At 41.5% G+C, this 18,941-nt stretch overlaps 1 long non-coding RNA gene and 1 pseudogene across 2 annotated transcripts in view; both read right to left on the reverse strand.

The window, feature by feature from the left end:
* Positions 1–18,941, reverse strand: part of LOC123795950 (uncharacterized) — a 63,076-nt gene that overhangs the window by 36,722 nt on the left and 7,413 nt on the right. The window lies entirely within an intron of this gene.
* On the reverse strand, positions 17,635–18,692 carry LOC123795949 (TIM double twin CX3C motif protein pseudogene; annotated as a pseudogene).

Here is an 18,941-nt window from a genome sequence, read left to right on the forward strand (position 1 = left end):
AGAGAGAGAGAGAGAGGCAGCAAAAGCAGGGGGAGCAGCAGGCAGTGGGAGAGGGAGAAGCAGGCTCCCCCTGAGCAGAGAGCTCGACGTGGGACTTGATCCCAGCACCCTGGGATCATGAACTGCGCTGAAGGCTGATGCTTAACTGACTGAGCCACCCAGGCGCCCAACTGCTACACTTATAACCAATCTGTACCTAGACAACCATTCAACACTTCATTATAAAATGCACTTGTGTTAGATGATTTTGCCCAGCTACATGCTAATGTAGGTATTCTGAACATGTTTAAATAGGCTAGACTAAGTTGCCATATTCGGTAGGTAGGTTAGGAGTATTAAATGCATCTCCAGCTTGTGATATTTTCAACCTATGAAGGGTTTATTGGGATGTAACACCACTGTAAATTGAGGAAGATCTGTAAGATCACCTGCGTAGTGATTCTGATTCAGAAGGTCTGTTTTGGGACCTGGGCATTTGTAAGGTCTTAAAACCTGCACGGGTGATTCTTTTTTAGACTTTTTTTTTTTTTTTTTTTTTTTTTTGACAGAGATAGAGACAGCCAGCGAGAGAGGGAACACAAGCAGGGGGAGTGGGAGAGGAAGAAGCAGGCTCACAGCAGAGGAGCCTGATGTGGGGCTCGATCCCATAACGCCAGGATCACGCCCTGAGCCGAAGGCAGACGCTCAACCGCTGTGCCACCCAGGCGCCCCTGCACGGGTGATTCTGATGCCCAACCTACACTGCATACCAGTGCCATAATCTAAGAACCACCAGCCCATCAGTATACAAATAAGAACTCAGCACAGTCCCTACCCTGGAAAGCCTACACTAAATGTCCTTTAAGAGATTTTGGCATATGTGCTAGAGGAGTTCAGGGGAAGAAAAGCTCCCTCTGAGCCAGTAAGTTGGGAAAGGTTCCTGAGAGTGGGACCTCCAAAGATGAGTAATACTTGAATAGACAACCCAGGGAAGCAATGTAGCCAGAAGGGCACAGCATGAGCTGGGGTGGAAAAAAATGGAACACTTGTCAACTCATGTGTCATGTTTGTCAGAGGACAGGCTGATCTCTGTTTTGTTACCTCACTGGTACTTGAGAAAGGGAAGTTTTCTCATCTTCAGTTTTCTCATCTTGAACCAGTAATTGGAGAAACTGAGGTTTGTTTCCAGAACTTGGTGAATCAGTGCTATCTGATATTCCTGATACTTTGCTGGAACTATTCACCAAGCTTCCTCTTTGAGCACAAAGGGGATTTTAAGAGGCAATGATTGGGGCTTTCACATATTTGTTTTAAAAATCAGAATCACTAGGTGGAAAAACCCTATGAGATCACCTACTGCTCTACCTGACCTCTGTGGGGGAGACACAATGATCTTCCTAGAGGCAAAGGTATTTCAATTCCTCCTCAAAGCAAACTAGGATAAATCCAATCAAATCCAGCCAGGCTGCAAAAGTGATTGGGAGGAAAGTTAGAAACAAGCTAGAGAATATGGAGGAAATTTATAAATTGGCCGGCAATTGGATTACATTTAAAGATTCAATTAATGACAGATTTAGAATAGAGTTTCCTTTAGTGAGTTTGTTAACTCCCAGGCAAGAGGCTTGGTGGTTTGCTGATAGCACAGAAGGTGAGTCATGCAGCACTGGCTGGCTCAGCCAGGCTGGGACAAATGTCACCCACTCACTTTGATGGATGCACCCCATGCATAGAAATATGTGAACAGATATTGATTTTTTTAAACTCTACCATTACTCACTGTTCTTGACAACTTATTTTCCTTCTTTGGTATACCTTTGTTGTTGATACTTCTGCTGCATCTAAATCGCTTTTTAGTGAACTTTAAAGGGGTCTCTCTCATCCTAAAGGAGTTTCTGAGAGGTAGAGAGTTGGCAAGAGACTTGCTATGTGTGGCTTGGGCTTGACATGCTGGAGGAATACTGCCTCTCTCAGGTTTCAAGAGCTCTCCCTATGTTATCTATTAAGTGGGTTCAGGGCAAGAATGCTGGGTAAGTCAAGAGGTATTTACAGAAAATACTAATGTGGTAATTAGCCTCAGCAGTGAGAAAAACAAAATAAGTGCATACTTTTCAAGGAGGGGTCATACTATAAACTTTGTAAGAGAATAATTTTGTCTGGAAGCTCCTAGAAGGAGAACACCAGGACACAGACAAGACAACTGGTATAAAACAGCAAGAACAGAGGTAAGTGCTGGCCCATGTGGTTTCTAGCTCTGTACCCAGACGGCTTTGGCAGAAGGAAGATGGAGCAGAAGCAAGGGCAGCTGATACGGGAGTGATGCAATAGCAGAGGCCTTCCTACAAAGTTAAAGATGACTCAACCTGTTCAGCTGTGAGAGTCAAACCTTTCTGTGGGTTCCACCCTCCTGGTTTGAGCTTGCCTCTAAGTCTAGAGAGAATCATGTGGATCTGAAATCAATAATGTGGATGAGCTGAAAATGATTGCAAACAAAAGATATTTTGGAGAAATTTAGGCCTCGTTTTGGCAAATGAGTTGCTTAAACCCATTTTTTTTTATTTAAAGATTTTATTTATTTATTTGACAGAGATAGAGACAGCCAGCGAGAGAGGGAACACAAGCAGGGGGAGTGGGAGAGGAAGAAGCAGGCTCATAGTGGAGGAGCCTGATGTGGGGCTCGATCCCATAACGCCGGGATCATGCCCTGAGCCGAAGGCAGACGCTTAACCGCTGTGCCAACCAGGCGCCCCATAAACCCATTTGTGAGTATGAGATAGGGTCATAAAAAGGCCTACTAAATCTAGCTTAGAAGCAAAGGCCCCAGGAATATGAATGGTGGGCATGAGTACTATTGCACAAGTGGTATAAAAACAAATAAGGGTAGTCTACAGTTGAAAAGAGTACAAAAATAATTTCACTGAAAAAGACTGCTCTCCCAGTTTAAGCCGTCTGGTCTACCAATGTGCTAATGATCGTACAAGAAGGTGGTCACCTAAGGAGGTGAATCATTTAACTCAAGTCATTCTTGTGGTGGGAAAAAAAAAGCCCAGTATGCTTCAACATCCTCAAGTCTCCTTACCTAAGCACGTGTACAAAGTGCCTCTCCTTGGACTTTTGTCCCAAGTTCTTTACTGCTTTTCTTCACGTGAATATTTTTATCTTGGGAAAGTTTATCACGGCAAAGAGGATCTAAGTGGCTAAAAAATGGATAAGATCCACATAGATAATCGATTCAAACTCTGTTTAACTCAGGCATTCACTCATTCAACAAACATCAAGCATATATATGCCATGTTCTGGAGACCTACAGATGAATAAGACCTGATCCTATAGGAAAATCAATGGTGAGAGGAGAGTGGAACACTAGCTATAACAGAGGTATATAAGCACAGGATGCCATGACATCAAAAAGGAGGAGCATGGATGGGGAGCCTGGGTGGCTCAGTCGGTCAGTTAAGCATCCAGCTCTTGGTTTGGGCTTGGGTCGTGATGGCAGGGTCATGAGATTGAGCCTGCGTCAGGCTCCCTGCTCAGTGTGGAGTCTGCTTGAGATTCTCTCCCTCTCCCTCTCTCTCTCTCTGTCCCTCCTCCCAGTTGTGCATGCTCTCTCTCTCTAAAATAAATAAATAAATAAATAAATAAATAAATAAATAAATAAATAAATAAATAAATAAATAAATAAAATCTTTTTAAAAATGGAGGAGCATGGGAACATCCAATTCTGCTGGGGAAAGGCGTAAGGGAAGCTTTACCAGAGGAGGTGATTTTTGAGGTGGGGTTTGAAGGATGAGTGCAGATTAGCCAGAGAAATGAGAGAAGAAAAATGAATGAGCCAAGGTATCACACCTCATTCAGAGAACTGCAAATGCTTTGACATGACTAAGGCTGGAGATTTCAGCAGGACCCAGATCTTAAAGGACCTTGTAGGTCATGATAAAGTGAAGTTTATTTCCAAAGGGATGGAAAACCACTGGAAGATTTTATATTGGAAAGTGACATAGTAAGAACTGGGACTTGAAATAACAATTCCGGCAGCTAAAAGAAGAAAGAACAGATGACACCTTAGGAGGCTTCCAAGCCATAAATGATAAAGGACTGAACTAAGACAGTAGCTGTGAAGGGGGAAAGAGGTTTGAGCTATGTAATGGTGTAATAGCCAGAATCTACGTTTCATTGAGGTAAAGAAAAGAAAGGATGAATCTAGCAGGCCACCAGTCTTCTCCTGTACAGGAGAATGTGGCAGATGGCATCACTTCTTGAAAAAGGAAATATAAGGAAAGGAGTAACTTTGGAGAAAAAATAAATTCCATTTTAGACATGTGTATGATCTATGGGTCACCCAGGTGATGACCAGTTGATATTTATTTATTTATTTTTAAAGATTTATTCATTTATCTTAGAGAGAGAAAGAGCAAGCACATGAGCGGGTAGGGGCAGAGGGAGAGACTCCCCAAGCAACCTCCCCAGTGAGCGCAGAGTGCAGCACTGGGCTTGATTCCACAATCCATGAGATCATGACCTGAGCCAAAACCAAGAGTTGGACACTCAATCGACTCAGCCACCCAGGTGCCCCATGATCAGATGATATTTAAAAACATGTTTTCTTGCGGCACCTGGACGGCTCAGTTGGTTAAGCATCTGCCTTCAGCTCAGGTCATGATCTCAGGGTCCTGGGATCAAAACCCTGAGTCAGGCTCCCTGCTCAGCGGGGAGCCTGCTTCTCCCTCTCCTCCCCGCTTGCACTTTCTCTTGCCATCTCTGTTGCTATCTCTGTCTCTCTTTCTCAAATAAATAAAATCTTTAAAAAAAAAACATGTTTTCTCAGTAAAAAGTGTATTGTAGAGAATGTTTGTATTGGCTGTGAGTAGAGGAACTAAACTGTCTTGTGTATTATTTTATTTCACTGCTCAAAACTGCCTGGCACACAGTAGGTGCTCCATAAATATTTTTAAGGACCTTTCATTCTTAGCAGTTTGAGTATAATATATCTAGGTTTGGTTTGTTTTATTTATTTATTATTTATTTATTTTTATTCAATTTTATTTTTAATTTACTTATCCTGCCTGGGATTTATTAAGCATCTTGAATCTGCAAAGAAGTCTTTTTGCCAAATTTAGAAAAATTTTAGCCATTAATTTGTAAAAAAATTTTTTCTGAACTATTTTCTCTCTCATTTTCTTTGGGGATTACAGTTACACCTATGTTAGAACTTTGGATGTTGACTCAAGTCATTGAGGTGTTCTTAATTTTTCTTCAGCTTTTTTCTCATCTTCAGTTTTGATCATTTCTATTGATCTACCTTCAGGCTCACTGACTCTTCCACCCAATATCTCCAATCTTCTGGTAAGCTTAAGAAGTGAATTTTTTATTCCAGATATTAAATTTTTCACTTCTAGAATTTGTTTATTTCCTTTTTATGGTTTCTTTCCTCTGCTGCAGTTTCCTGTTTGTTCATTATGAGCATATTTTTATTCATGTCATTGAACAGTTATAATAGCTAGTTTAAAATAATTGTGTCCTAATTCTGATTTCTGTTATCATCTGAGGATCAACTTCCATCTACTGTCTTTTCTCTTGATTATGGGTCATATTTTTCTGCTTTTTTGATTGTCTAGTAATTTTGGATTGTGCTTGCACATTGTAAATGGTACATTGTAGAGGCTATGGTTTTTGTTAGGTTAAGCTCTGAATTTTTTTTTTTTTACTGAAGAGTTAACTTGGTTACTAAATTTTTCTCCTCTGTAGGGGGTAAGGGTCGAAATTTCCATTCAGTTCTTTTACCATTAGTTGGGCTGACTGAAGTCTGTCCCACATGTGTGTAGCTCAGAGATCAGCCAGAGATTGGGAAAACTTCATGCACAGATTCTGGAACCTCTCCTCTGAGATTCTCTCCTTAGGTTACCCCACGACCACTACCATTTTCCAGTTGCTGAGATAACCTCAAACTACTAATTCCTCAAATAAATTAATCAGAACTGTGGGTTTCTATCCACATTCTAACTGTCCCAGCATGATGGTGACTGGTGCTTGCCCTTACACAGAAAGCCATTTAAAAAAAAAAAAACAGGAAATGCATCCAGTGCCATTTTCTTCTTCTAAGTGTCAACTCTTCTCTAGTCTCTAGTTTGGTTTCTCTTTAATAACTTTAGGTAATCTTTTTCCTCTAAAGTTTATAATTATTATGTGCAAAAGGGTTAATCCAATATAAACTACTCTGCTATTAACAGACATGGAATTCCGGGTACCCAATAAGTATTTCTTGAATAAATTCAAGTACCTACTGTATATCTCTAATAGACACTATTACTTGACCTAGTCCAAATTAAACTACTCTTGATTCCCTCTTCTACCTCTAGCAAACCTGTTCCTCCCCAAATCTACTTCATTATATATATATGATACATATAAATATCATATGTATATATGAAAAGACTATCATCCAAAAAGTCACCAAGGCCCTCTAAGTCTTAAAGACTGAGATCTACTCTGCAGTCCTCACCTCAATCTTTGCAATATTTGACACCTTCCTTATGGAAACTCCTCTTGTGGCTTCCGTGGTATTATTCTCTCTTAGATTTCTTCCCTTTGGCTGGTGGGACCTTGGTCTATTTTATAGGCTCTTATTCTAATGGAGCTTATATTCTAGAGGGGATTGATCTATCTATCATCTATCTATCTACCTATCTATCTATCTATCTTGTCGGCAATTCCACCTAAATGTATAATAGGCGTTTCAAACTCAACATGTCCCAAACTGGGACACTCTCACTCCAGAGCCTTTGCATTTGCTGTTCCCTCTGCATGGAATGATCGTCCACCAAATATCCACATGGTTCACAATTCTTACTTCCTTCAATTGTCAATTGCAGAGTCAATTTTTAAATGAGACTACTATACATATTACTCTGTAATTCATTTTTGCTGAATATTTACCCATGTTGAGTTATCCATGTTGACACATGTAACTCTAGTTTTCATTAATTTCATGAATATTTATTCATCCACTGATTAAATGTCCCACTTTTTTTTTCTCCATTGCTCTATTGGTGGACATACAGTTTATTGTTTTTAAGGTTTCTGTTTTTAAAACTAAAGCTGAAATAAATTTTATGCGTCTCCTTATTACATTTGGAGAGCTTCTCTCAAAGTGGAATTGGTGGTTTGTGGGGGGATATCCACTTTCTACTTACTAGATGGTGCCAACCTGCTCTCCCCACAGATATAGCAACATATACTGCCATCAGCCATGCATGAGTGTTACCATTTCTGGGTGGGTTTTTTTTCCCCAGAATTTTTAAATTTTCTCCCATTTAATGGGTTCATAGTTTTTGTTGACATATCCTTGACTACACATAAGTTTGAGTATATCTCATACGTTTCCTGGCCATTTGGGGTTCTTTCTTTTGTAAATTGTTTGTTTATATCCTTCCCTTTACTTCTCCTCCTTTCAGTTTCCTTCTATCCTTTCACTTTTCCATTAGGCTGTTTTCTTAACCATATATAGGATGTTTTTTGTTTTTTGAATTGTGGTTACTGATTCTTTAATGCAAATATCTTCTTGTGCTTTGTGGCTTGTCTTTAATTTTTTAATGATGCTTTTGGTTATATACATGATTTATATTTTAATATAGTCATATTTTTTCAATATTTTCAAGGATGAATCAATACAAATAAGTTTTAGGTGTGTGTGCTGGAGGGGGAAGTTATCAAAGGAAATTCTTGCCAAGTGACCTTTCTTTTCTCTGTAAAGTAAAAAGAGAAGTCAGCTTTGAAGAGATAACTGTGGAGTCCCTGAGGTTCCTCCTGTAGCTGACATGTACTAATTGAGACCACAACAAATGCCTAGATCTAGGAGTTGGCTGGGGTGGGGAGGGGGTGGTGGATGAGACAGGATTTCATACATAGAACCTTGCTTTACTAGAGCTTACCATCAGAGGACTAATACAGGTTAAACTGTACAACCCTGATATACTTCCTTAGAAACTCAGAGGAAGGAGAGATAGAGGTAGGATCAAGTTAATTTTCTATGGACTGGGTTAATCAGGGAAGACCCTATGTCAACTTTCTTGACCTGCTATAAACCTGAGAATTACAAAGGAAACATAGGTAAGGAAACAGAGGCCGACCCAAGTTAAGGTGTCCCAGCTAGTGAGACGCAGAATGCCCACTAGAACTATAGTTCCCTGATCCAGTGTGCTCCGTCTGCCATCACAGCATGTTGACATGTCCCCTCTTATCGTAAAATACAGGTGTGAGAGTGAAGCAAAGGAAAAGCCAAATAAGACAAAATAGAAATTCAATTATAACCAAAAGAGGCCCAAAACCATTTAATCTGGGTTCACAAACTGTTAGATGCAGTTACTATATTCACATCTACTTGTTTGTCTTATGAGGCTACAGGCAGATATGTTATCCTCATTTTTGTTTTCAGTTGGGACAGAAAAAGGTGAAGTGACTTGACCCAGGGCACTTTACAAGTTATAGCAAAAGAGAGTCAATAAACATGGGCTCCACGTTCAATACTTTTCTCTTCATAAACCACAAGACAAATGACCACATATGTCTACAAATTATAGTCACTTTCTTGTTTCAGTTACCTTAGTTTTGTTCTTCCATTAACTGTCAGGTTAACTGGTTCTAATTCCCTCTGCCTGCTGAGAAAGCATCAAATTAGGCAGCTAATGAGTAACACCGAAAAAACTAAACCAGAGGTACATTGATCAAGTTGCTTATAATCAAGCTATTACAGTTTTATTTTTCCTATCTATATCCTTATCAGCAAACATGAATGTAGAAATCGCCTTCAACTGCCTGCAGAGACACATTATTAATTAGGATCAATCAAAAGTTCTCTCCAGCCAAAAATGCTTCAAAACATTAACTCCTTTTATCTTACTATAGTAATAGCCTTAAGAAGAAACTAGTATCTTGTGCCTGTGTCAGAGAAATATCATAACACTAATTACAAGAAATCCTTAGAATATTCTCCAAAGTCAAAAACAATGTTCACTGGGGGCGCCTGAGTGGCACAGCGGTTAAGCGTCTGCCTTTGGCTCAGGGCGTGATCCCGGCATTATGGGATCGAGCCCCACATCAGGCTCCTCCACTATGAGCCTGCTTCTTCCTCTCCCACTCCCCGTGCATGTGTTCCCTCTCTCACTGGCTGTCTCTCTCTGTCAAATAAATAAATAAAATCTTTAAAAAGAAAAAAAAAACAATGTTCATTGCTGTCGAAAGTTTGCTTCTTCCATGTTCTCAAGGAGATAGAATTCTACTAGTGCCAGGCACATCTGGCCCCTTGGATAGGATGCCTATGGGAGCTCTGTTCTAAACCATTAGTCTGGGCACTCTTACTAGATGTACAAATACTAAAGAAGCAGAAGAGGGAGGCAAGAAGCTCTGGTAGTGAAAGCTGGTGAGCAGTCATCAGTGCCCTTTCAGAACTGGGTCTTTAAAGGTATTTTTCCAAACAGGGAAGTGAGGAAAAGCACGTGATGTGGAACAGACCCCAGCAGCAAAGCAGTAAGGCATGAAAGGGCGGGGCAGGTTTGCACATGGAACGTGTCCAGGATGAGAAGCAGGCTGTGACCATATCACCAATGGCCTTGTAGGATGAGCTAACAAGTTGGGATTTTACAGGTAGGTGTGGGCATGCTCAGATTGGTGTTTCCAGAAGATCAATCTGGCAGCCAAGTGTGGCACATGAATCTTAGGGAAGGAGCCCCATTCTTACGCTACTGCATCAGACTAGGAGAGACAATGATGGCAGCTTGGTCTGTGGCACTAGAGTGGAGACAAGGGGATACATTCAAAACGCATCTGGGGGAAGAATTAATCAAATGACTATAAGGGGGAGAAAGTAATTCTTTTAGCTGAAATTGGAAAAAAAATAGTAAGAGCTTCAGTGTCATAGAATACAGAAGATGAAGTCAGGCAAAAAAATAATAAATTTAAAAATTTTTAAACTTCTTTATAATAGTCAATCATTTTCTACCTAAGAAGAGTCTATTTTCAGGAAAAAAAAATTATTCCTTTTTTTAAAAAATAAAATTTCCCCTAATGGATTTTCCATTTATAAAATTCACGCTTAATGGCTTTTGATGTTCTGGAGTAAATAATCACTAATTGTGCCAAAAAAATTTGGGAAACTCTTCAACAGAAGAAATTTCTAATCTGTGTATCTGAGATGCATGTGCATAAGCAAGCTCTACCACAGCATAATATATATAATAGCATCTATATATTAATCTCTCTCTCTCCACACACACACACACACACACACACACACAATCAGAAATCAACTTAAAACAAACATGATATCATCTGCAGGAAGTGCCAAGGCACTTTTTGCATTAGCTTTTAATGTTAGGAAAACAAAATGAGAAGGTGACACTGTTTCATGGTTTCTTTTTCTTTTTCTTTTTTTGAGGAAAAACTAAATCTTATTTATTTCTTAAAAGTGAACCACTAGGAAAATATCACAGCCTTGAAACACCAACCATAGGCTATATTATCACTTCAAATAATTAGTTGGTAAAACGACAATAAAGTCCTTATCAAAATGATAAGGTGCTAGAGCTGGGACAGGAACACTGCTTGTTGCAAAGGCCGTAGGCAAAAGTGGTTATTTGGTAATGGGGGGAGGATGTCCCTCTTCTGCTTCAAAGGAATCACAGCTCACCCGAGTTGTTTACTTTTTCTCCTTTGACCTTCCTATTGGAAAAGGATTGTCTCAATACGGCTCTGTTATTTCAGGGGGCTAAATAATCTTGAGTTTAGGCTTTCATTCCATTCTGTTCTATAAAAAGCAGTTTTTTGCCCGTGATCCACCTTGTCCTGCTCTTCGGTCACCGCCAGTGTGGCCCTGGGGGCTGGGAGCCTCGTCCTGGATTACTGGATTGAAGGTTCCAACAGGGATGCTTTGAGCGATTTCTTCGGGGTGGAATCGGAGCTGGGACGGAGGAGAAAAGATGGCGGAGGAGTAGAGGACCCTTTCTTAGCTGGTCCCCTGAGTCAAGCTGGATATCTACCAGACCATCCTGAAAACCTACGGAATCAGCCTGAGACACAGGAAGATACATCTGGATCTCTACAAACGAACATCTCCAGCGCTGAATATTGAGGTATGAAGCGGGGAGCCATGAATCCGCGCATAGATATCGGAAGATAAACGGAAGGGGGAGTGAGCCGAGGCGCTGGGGCACCAGGAAGCAGTAGCCACTTACATTGGGGAGCGGGCTGGACTCCTGGACCGGCACCCGCGAGAGAGCAGACTGAGACGTGAGCCTGGGAACGCACATGTTACCAGACTGAAAACCGGAGCTCCGAGCGCTCACTGGAACCGGACTAAAACCGGGAGCTTGGGAGCACCTGCGCGTCCAGACTGAAAACTGGAGCTTTGGCCCGCACACTCGAACTAGACTGAAACTGGGAGCTCGGAAGTGTGCGCACAACTAGACTGAAAACCGGTGCTCCGGGGAGTGCGTGCGAACCACTCTGAAACAGGAGCTTGGGAGCGCGCAGGAACCGGGGGCAGCTGGCGGTGTTAGAAGCACAAAGGACAGAGACATGCGGGCCCTGGAAGTGAGGGCTGAGAGAGCGGCTGTGGGGCGCACAACCCGGGATGCTGCAGGGCTTTTAGCAGCACCGACAGAAACAGAGTTAAAGTGGCCAAGAGAGCTCAGTGGAGAGCGGACTGAGATCTCTCTGTTCTGAGACAGAGGCTAAGACACAGCCACTGCTGCTCTGACTCTCAGAGAGTCACAGAAAACTGCCAGGGAAAGCCACCGGAGAACAAAAGCCCAGAAATACCAGCTCACATTGTGCCCATCCCCATCCCCCCTCGCAGGGGACAGGGAGACTCTACCCAAACAGGGTTGCCTGAGTACAGCGTGGCAGGCCCCTCCCCCAGAAAGCAGGCTGAAAAATCAAGAAGCCCACATCCCTAAGGTCCCTAATAAAACAAGTGCACACTGCCTGGGTCCTGGTCAATAATTTGGGCTCTGAGCATCCCCGCAACCTCTCCTCATCAGAATGACAAGGAGAAGAAATCCCCCCCAGCAAAGAAAAGATAATGAGTCTGTGGCCTCTGCCACAGAACTGATGGATATGGATATAACCAAATTGTCAGAAATGGAGGTCAAAGTAACAATGGTCAAGATGATGTGCAGGCTTGAGGGGCGCCTGGTTGGCACAGCGGTTAAGCGTCTGCCTTCGGCTCAGGGCGTGATCCCGGCGTTACGGGATCGAGCCCCACATCAGGCTCCTCCGCTATGAGCCTGCTTCTTCCTCTCCCACTCCCCTTGCTTGTGTTCCCTCTCTCGCTGGCTGTCTCTATCTCTGTCGAATAAATAAATAAAATCTTAAAAAAAAAAAAAGATGATGTGTAGGCTTGAAAAAATATTAATGAAAATATTAACGAGAATATAGAATCTCTAAGGGCGGAAATGAGAGAGAATCTGGGAGAAATTGAAAATGCTATCAATCAAATGCAATCTAAACTAGACGCTCTGATGGCCAGGGTAAATGAGGCAGAAGAACGAATTAGTGAATTGGAGGATGGGATGGTAGAAGAGAAAGTTAAAACAGAAACTTGCCTCAAAAAAATCCAATCTCAAGAATGTAGGTTACGGCAGATTACTGACTCAATGAAACATTCCAACATCTGAATCATCGGCATCCCCGAGGGGGTGGAGAAAGAGAGAGGTCTAGAAGAGATATTTGAACAAATTGTAGCTGAGAACTTCCTTAATCTGGCAAAGGAAACAAGCATTCATATCCAAGAGGCAGAGAGGACCCCTCCCAAGGTCAATGAGAACCGATCTACACCACATCACATCATAGTGCAATTCAGAAATATTAGATCCAAGGATACAGTATTGAAAGCGGCCAGGGGGAAGAAAATCCTTACGTACAGAGGGAAAAATATCAGAATAACGTCAGACCTGTCTACAGAGACCTGGCAGGCTAGGAAGGGTTGGCAGGGTATTTTCAAAGCTCTATCTGAGAAGAACACGCAGCCAAGATCCTTTATCCAGCAAGGCTGTTATTCAGAATTGATGGAGAGATAAGGACCTTCCAGGATCGGCAGAAACTGAAGGAATTTGTAACCACCAAACCAGCCCTACATGAGATATTAAGGGGGGTTCTATAAAAGTAAAAAGGCCCCAAGAGTGACACAGAACAGAAATTTACAATCTATAGAAACAAAGACTTCACAGGCAACATGACATCATTAAAATCATATCTCTCAATTATCACTCTCAATGTGAATGGCCTAAATGCTCCCATAAAACGCCCAGGGTTGCAGATTGGATAAAAAGACATGACCCATCCATTTGGTGTCTACAAGAGACTCATTTTGAACCTAAAGATACATCCGGACTGAAAAGGAAGGGATGGAAAACCATTTTTCATGCCAATGGACCTCAAAAGAAAGCTGGGGTAGCAATTCTCATATCAGACAGATTAGATTTTAAACTAAAGACTGTAGTTAGAGAAACAGAAGGACACTGTATTATTCTTAAAGGATGTATCCAACAAGTGGATATGACAATTATAAATATCTATGCCCCCAACAGGGGAGCAGTTAGATACACAAGCCAACTCTTAACCAGAATAAAGAGACATATAGATAATAATACATTAATAGTAGGGGACCTCAAGACTCCACTCTCAGCAACAGACAGATCACCTAAGCAGAAAATCAACAAAGAAACAAGAGCTTTGAATGACATGCTGGACCAGATGGACCTCATAGATTTATATAGAACACTACACCCCAGAACAACAGAATACTCATTCTTTTCAAATGCACATGGAACTTTCTCCAGAATAGACCATATACTGGGTCACAAAACAGGTCTCAACCGATACCAAAAGACTGAGATTATTCCCTGCATATTCTCAGACCACAATGTTTTGAAACTGGAACTCAATCACAAGGAAACATTTGGAAGAAACTCAAACACTTGGAAACTAAGAACCATCCTGCTCAAGAATGATTGGGTAAACCAGGAAATTAAAAATCAGTTTAAACAATTTTTGGGACCAATGACAATGAAAACACATTGGTCCAAAACCTATGGGACACTGCAAAGGCGGTCCTAAGGGGAAAATACATGCAGCCAAGATCCTTTATCCAGCAAGGCTGTTATTCAGAATTGATGGAGAGATAAGGACCTTCCAGGATCGGCCTCACTTCCATCCAAGCCTCACTCGAAAGAATAGAAAAATCTAAAATGCAGTTTTTATATTCTCACCTCAAGAAGCTGGAGCTGGAACAGAAGAACAGGCCTAATCCACGCACGAGATGGCAGGTGATCAAGATTAGAGCAGAGATCAGTGAATTAGAAACCAGAAGCACAGTAGAGCAGATCAACAGAACTAGAAGCTGGTTCTTTGAAAGAATAAATAAAATAGATAAGCCACTGGCAAGACTTATCCAAAAGAATAGAGAAAGGACCCAAATTAATAAAATTATGAATGAAAAGGGAGAGGTCACAACCAACACCAATGAAATAGGAAGGATTATTAGAAACTTTTATCAACAGCTTTATGCCAACAAAATAAGCAATCTGGAAGAGATGGAGGCCTTCCTGGAAACCTATAAACTACCAAGACTGAAACAGGAAGAAATTGATTTTTTAAACAGACCAATTAATTACTAAGAGATTGAAGCAGTGATTAAAAACCTTCCAAAAAACAAAACTCCAGGGCCTGATGGATTCCCCGGGGAATTCTACCAAACATTCAAAGAAATAATACCTATTCTCCTAAAGCTGTTTCAAAAAATAGAAACAGAAAGAAAACTACCAAACTCATTCTATGAGGCCGATATTACCTTGATCCCCAAACCAGGCAAAGACCCCATCAAAAAAGAGAATTACAGACCGATACCCCTGATGAATATGGACGCCAAAATTCTCAACAAGATCCTAGCTAATAGGATCCAACAGCACATTAAAAGGATTATCCATCATGACCAAGTGGGATTCACCCCTGGGATGCAAGGATGGTTTAACATTTGCAAATCTATCAGTATCTTAGATTTTATCCAGAAAGAAAAATTCAAAAATCATTTGATTCTCTCAATAGATGCAGAAAAAGCATTTGACAAAATACAGCATCCTTTCCTGATAAAACCCTTCAGAGTGTAGGGATAGAGGGTACATTCCTCAATTTCCTAAAAACCATCTATGAAAAGCCTACAGCAAATATCATTCTCAATGGGGAAAATCTGGAAGCCTTTCCCTTAAGATCAGGGACAAGACAAGGATGCCCACTCTCGCCATTATTATACAACATAGTACTAGAAGTCCTTGCAACAGCAATCAGACAACAAAAAGGGATAAAAGGTATCCAGATCGGCAAAGAAGAAGTCAAACTGTCTCTCTTCGCAGATGACATGATACTCTATATGGAAAACCCAAAAGAATCCACCCCCAAACTACTAGAAGTTATAGAGCAATTCAGTAATGTGACGGGATACAAAATCATGCTCAGAAATCAGTTGCATTTCTATACACGAACAACGAGACTGAAGAAAGAGAAATTAGGGAATCCATTCCATTTACAATAGCACCAAAAATCATACGTTATCTCGGAATTAACTTAACCAGAGATGTAAAGGATCTATATTCTAGAAACTACAAATCACTCTTGAAAGACATTGAGGAAGACACAAAAAGATGGAAAAATATTCCATGTTCATGGATCGGAAGAATTAACATAGTTAAAATGTCCATGCTACCCAGAGCAATCTACACTTTCAATGCTATCCCGATCAAAATACCAATGACATTTTTCAAAGGACTGGAACAAACAGTCCTTAAATTTGGGTGGAACCAGAAAAGGCCCCGAATCTCCAAGGAACTGTTGAAAAGGAAAAACAAAGATGGGGGCATCACAATTCTGGATTTCGAGCTGTACTACAAAGCTGTGATCACAAAGACAGCATGGTACTGGCACAAAAACAGACACATAGACCAATGAAACAGAATAGAGAACCCAGAAATGGACCCTCGGCTCTTTGGGCAACTAATCTTTGATAAAGCAGGAAAAAACATCCGGTGGAAGAACGACAGTTTCTTCAATAAATGGTGCTGGGAAAATTGGACAGCTACATGCAAAAGAATGAAACTTGACCACTCTCTCACACCATACACAAAGATAAACACCAAATGGATGAAAGACTTCGATGTGAGACAGGAATCCATCAAAATCCTAGAGGAGAGCATAGGCAGCAACCTCTACGACATCGGCCACAGCAACCTTTTTCATGACACATCTCCAAAGGCAAGAGAAACAAAGGAAAAAATGAACTTGTAGGACTTCATCAAGATAAAAAGCTTCTGCACAGCCAAGGAAACAGTAAAAAAAAACTAAGAGGCAGCCCACGGAATGGGAGAAGATATTTGCAAATGACACTACAGATAAAAGACTGGTATCCAAGATCTACAAAGAACTTGTCAAACTCAATACACGGGAAACAAATAATCAAATCAAAAAATGGGCAGAAGATATGAACAGACACTTTTCCAATGAAGACATACAAATGGCTAACAGACACATGAAAAAATGTTCAAAATCATTAGCCATCAGGGAAATTCAAATCAAAACCACACTGAGATACCACCTTACTCCAATTAGAATGGCAAAAATTGACAAGGCAGGAAACAACAAATGTTGGAGAGGATGTGCAGAAAGGGGATCCCTCTTACACTGTTGGTGGGAATGCAAGTTGGTACAGCCACTTCGGAAAACAGTGTGGAGGTCCCTTAAAAAGTTAAAAAATTGAGCTACCCTATGATCCAGCAATTGCACTACTGGGTATTTACCCCAAAGATACAGACGTAGTGAAGAGAAGGGCCATATGCACCCCACTGTTCATAGCAGCATTGTCCACAATAGCTAAATTGTGGAAGGAGCTGAGATGCCCTTCAACAGATGACTGGATTAAGAAGATGTGGTCCATATATACAACGGAATATTACTCAGCCATCAGAAAGAACAATTACACAACATTTGCAGCAACATGGACGGGACTGGAGAAGATTATGCTAAGTGAAATAAGTCAACCAGAGAAAGACAATTATCATATGGTTTCACTCATTTATGGAACATAAATAGGAAGATCAGTAGGAGAAGGAGGGGAAGAATGAAGGGGGGGTAAACAGAAGGGGAATGAACCGTGAGAGAGTGTGGACTCTGGGAAACAAACTGAGGGCTTCAGAGGGGAGGGGGGTGGGGGATTGGGATAGGCCGGTGATGGGTATTAAGGAGGGCACATATTGCATGGTGCACTGGGTGTTATATGCAAATAATGAATCATGGAACATTGCATCAAAAACTGGGGATGTAGTGTATGGTGACTAATATAACAAAATAAAAATTATTTTTAAAAAAGCAGTTTTTCTAAATCTAGTACTTAATAACTCTCTTAATTAAGAAGTTCCTCCTTCAATGTTCATTTCCTGGATGCTGGTATACAGTGCAATCAAAACCCCCTTTCCCTTCAAGGGAGAGTGTTACTACTGCAAGATTGTCCTGTGGCTCTGCTGCAGAGAGCCTCAGGGCCCAGCACGGCAACCAGTGAGAGGGAAGGGGTGCTTCCCATACTCGGTGTTACGTTGCCTCTCATGCTTTTGCAGGGTCTCCTAGCCAAAAGATGTAATGTGTATTTCAAGAAATATATATCCACATCTTGATGGCCTGAAACACGTACCTACAAGGAACTGTTCAAAGTTCTTATCCAAACTACCTCTCCCAACTCCACACCTTAAATCAACTTCATGCCCTTGTATATAAAACAAAACCAGGCAAAACAAAGAGCCAGAAACCTTTTTTTCCCACCTAAATTAGTGACCTCATAGATTTTGTTTTACAGCTTATGGAAAATGATTTGGTGATCCTTCTGGTAAACAGGAGGTAGGCAACAAACAGAAACACCTCTGCTCACACTCCGCCAGATTATAGGCAGGTTAGAGGAAGCTGCCAGCCTGTTCGTACCTGTGTACTGAAAAGAATCTGGTACCTTGGAGGGCTCTGGCTTGGCACAAGGGAGAGCCATCATGCCAGGAGAAGCATGTGAAACTTAAGCTATCAAAAACTCTCCTGTGCTATCTCTGACCCAAATTTTAGCACCAGTTTTTTCCATTTCACTTTCTAGGGTTGAAACAAAGGAACCAGTGTCCAGAGGGAAGTGACACGTGCCTCAAACTTGATACCATCCTTAATTTCTTCATAAATGTCACCTAAAAGACCAAAACTCCCAATTCTCTTTTTAAATAGATTTCTGTTGTCAGCCCTGATGGCCAACTGCAAAGACTTCTATTTCCCAATGGATAAGAGAGACTTCTTCATCTTCTTGGTCATGGTCGGGATGAGCTGCATGTGGTCATCCACACACAAGTCTCCAGCTGCCACTTCATCTGAAGCTCTTTACTTCCTGCATCTATTGAATCTTTGGATTTGTCATTGCAATGCATGGGCACTGGGCCAGGCGGTCCTGGAACTTCTCCAGCTAGGCTTGAGCCAGAGGTGCATGGCAGCGCTTAATGCACTGGTGCACCTGCTGCATGGACACCTGGCTGTCCTCAACAGCTGGCATGGCGCCAGAACATGAGGCCCTGCATCTTCTGGATGTTCTCTCTCTCCAGTCTCTTCACCATGGAGTCTACTGCCTCCTACACCTGGAGCTGCTGCAGCTCTGTCATGGCAATCCCACACTACACGCCCCCTGCAGCAGTGCCCACATGGACTCCGGTGCTAAGGCCTCCCTGTTTCACAGTTTCTAATACACGTAGCTTCTGCAAGAGAGGCATCAGAGGTGCCTAAAAATAGGGGTGATACAGAGAAAGTATGCCTTCTTCCCTATTGTGGATGCTGGAGTGCACTGCCCAGACTCCCATTTTAGGACTCAGGTGCTCATTCACCCAGCACTAGGGCATGTTGGTGGCTGATAG

Source organism: Ursus americanus, chromosome 6 (genome assembly GCF_024610735.1).
Source record: "Ursus americanus isolate L20-20 chromosome 6, mUrsAme1.1.p, whole genome shotgun sequence".
Classification (NCBI taxonomy): domain Eukaryota; kingdom Metazoa; phylum Chordata; class Mammalia; order Carnivora; family Ursidae; genus Ursus; species Ursus americanus.